Source organism: Bos taurus, chromosome 9 (genome assembly GCF_002263795.3).
Source record: "Bos taurus isolate L1 Dominette 01449 registration number 42190680 breed Hereford chromosome 9, ARS-UCD2.0, whole genome shotgun sequence".
Taxonomy (NCBI): domain Eukaryota; kingdom Metazoa; phylum Chordata; class Mammalia; order Artiodactyla; family Bovidae; genus Bos; species Bos taurus.
This window is the reverse complement of record NC_037336.1, coordinates 9,418,868-9,422,079: the sequence shown is the minus strand read 5'-3', so window position 1 is coordinate 9,422,079 and position 3,212 is coordinate 9,418,868.

The window sequence follows — 3,212 nt, the reverse complement described above, 5'->3', positions numbered from 1 at the left end:
CATTGAGCCAGAGCTCTAGAGCCACAAGTGCAGCTACTGAGCCCACGTGCAGCAACTCCTGAAGCCCGTGTGCCCTAAAGCTGGTGCTCCTCAACAGAAGAAACCACCACGATGAGAAGCGTGCGCCCTCTAGCTAGAGTAGCTCCTGCTTGCAGCAACTGGAGAAAAGCCCCTGTGGGCCAGTGAAGACCCACCACAACCAAGATAAATCAATCAATCTTGAAAAATTCACTCCAAAGATTGGAGTTCTCCCAATAAATAAATATACAGAATTCTTTGCTGAGGATAATGCTGTTTAAATGAACCATCTCCCCCACACTGCATTCTGCTTAGTTACTTAAAATACACCTTGTCTTCTCTGGATGGTGTGTATAGCTTTATTTTAATGTTATTTCAAGAATAAAATAATCAAGAAGAAATGTTCTTACTTTGACTATTTTTGGCATTTTTATGGATATCTAAGTTGGGTTCTTCTCTCTTCATTTTTTGACTTGAAAATGAGAAAACGCAGCTTGCTGCCTAAGTGCTGATGTTCTGGGTACCTGCTGGATTTGTTCCAGTTTATAACGGTGCTCTGAATGATAATTTCAGAATTGACTGGATGCATTTCAGATGGAAATCTGTTTCTATGGCAACATACTGGATTTACAGACTGAAAGACTATTCCAAATAGCGTTAATGAAAATTGCATGTGCACGACACAAGTCCCCTCCTTCCCTAGAAAGCTCATTAAAAGGAATAAAAAGCTAGAGCAGGCTGAACCCAATTATCTAGTTGCCTATAGGTTGTCCATCCTACCCAGCCTAGAAACAAGCAATTTTGTGGCACGTATGTGCTGAGGGGAGGGAGTTTCTTACTAGGGCAGCTTGGGTGCCATCACTAGTGAGGTTAAGGAAGCTGCCACTGATTACTTGTGGGAGCATCTTGCTGGGGGCATGAGCTAGGCATCATTTCAGCAGGTGATGGAGCCTAGGGCCTTGTCTTATTTTTTCAAAAAAAGTTATTTATTTTTAACTGGAGGATAATTACGTTATAATCTTGTGTTGGTTTCTGCCATACAGCAGCATGAATCAGCCCCAGGTATACATGTGTCCCCTTCTTCTTGAACCTCCCTTCCACCTTGCAATTGAGAGACTAGCAGTGAAACATATACTTTACCATATGTAAAAGAGCCAGCCGGCAAGAATTTGCTGTATGATGTGTGAAGCTCAAATCCAATGCTCTGTGACAACCTTAAAGGGTGGGATGGGTGGTCCTTGTCTTTGAAGAAAGAAAGAGACCATGATTGTAAAATAAGCACAGAGTTTGTTAGAAGCACAGTACATGTGGGAGAGTGCACAGAGAAGCAGTTTATTTAAGGAAGGAGTGAAAAGCCAACCAGTCCATCCTAAAGGAGATCAGTCCTGAGTGTTCATTGGAAGGACTGATGCTGAAGGTGAAACTCCAAAACTTTGCCACCTGATGCAAAGAACTGACTCATTGGAAAAGACCTTGATGCTGGGAAAGATTGAGGGCAGGAGGAGAAGGGGAAGACAGAGGATGAGATGGTTGGATGGCATCACTGACTCAATGGACAAGAGTTTGGGTGAACTCTGGGAATTGGTGATGGACAGGGAGGCCTGGCGTGCTATGGTTCATGGGGTCGCAAAGAGTCGGACAAGACTGAGCGACTGAACTGAACTAACAGAAAATCATACACTCAAGAGTGTGAGCATCCTCGTGAATAGTGGTACCTTAGGTTGTTAATATGGGGTTAATCTTCTAGGGTTTGGGTGAGGGTGACTCTCCTTTCCTTTCCCTAGGATTGCATCATCAGTGGTTCCTCATTTGGGCTTCCACCAGCCATCATTTTGAATCTTTCCTGTGAGCACCTAAAGAAAACCTCTGTTGGGGAGGTGTGGGGTGTGGGTGGGGCAAAACTACAATTCAAATGATATTATAATGACATTGCAATGTGACCAAGGTTACTAGAGGATGGCTTGAGACCCCCTCAGTGCATGTGTCAGGCTGGGCAGTCTGCTTTAGCCCAGAAATGGGGGGGCCGTGGTGAGCTGCTTTGTCTTTTAACCCTGTTATCAGCAACCTGTACCTTTTCATTTGTGCATGGTCCACTGTTTCCAAGGTCAGAGTTTCTTGCTCAGATGCCACAAAGTTTCTGTTTTAGATGCCATTCTGTGCGTCATGGCCTCATTAAGTGCTCTTCCTTCCCTTAGTGCCTGTAGGTGAGGAGGCTGTCCTTGGTCCCCACCCTGTCTTCATGCCTCAGGCAGGTGACTCAGAGGCAGAGCTGGGGCTGAGAAGGAGGAGTCCAGGCACCAGAACAAAATTAAGGACTGGATTCAGGGCAGAGAAACCGCTGGGAAACAAGAGGAAAAACACGCGGCCATCTGGGACTGGGGTGGTGAGGAGGATGGTGCTGTGCTGAGTGGCCTTGGAAGGTAGAGATACTGTCTCTGAAGGGAAGTCAAGTCTGTTTGTAAAAGTGAAGTGAAAGTGAAAGTTGCTCAGTTGCTACTTGTGACCCCATGTCCATGGAATTCTCCAGGCTAAAATACTGGAGTGGGTAGCCTTTCCCTTCTCCAGGGGATCGTCCCGACCCAGGGATCAAACCCAGGTCTCCCACATTGCAGGCAGATTCTTTACCAGCTGAGCCACCAGGGAAGCCCAGGAATACTGGAGTGGGTAGCCTATCCCTTCTTCAGTGGATCTTCCCAACCCAGGAATCAAACAGGGGTCTCCTGCATTGCAGGCAGATTCTTTACTGACTGAACTATGAGGGAAGTCTGTTTACCCTGCTGTGTAATAGGTGTGTCTCCCTCCAGGGTCAGGTCTGCCAGGCTGACTGCACATTTTAACTGGGGTTTCCTAAGCTCTCCTGCAGCACGCTCCATCCCACATGCAGGCCTTGCCTGGCCATCCTCACGCCCCCTGTGGGAACTGGAGCTCAGGGCCCGACACAAGTGCTGGTTCTCTGGCTCCAGCCATGGACAGTAAAGCTGTCCCGTGTCTCTGAGCCTGCAGTCTCCCGTCTCTGCCAGCATCTGTGAACATATGGTCACTTGTCCTGTTAGCTTGCCAGGAGTGAGAGTTTTAGACCCTTGACAGGTCTCAATGGTCAGTAGGGTTTGGAAGTGCCCTTCACCTTCCTTAGCTTGAAATAGTTTAAAATAGTTTAAAAGAGACTGCAGTAGTTTAGACCCAAAATAGTTTAA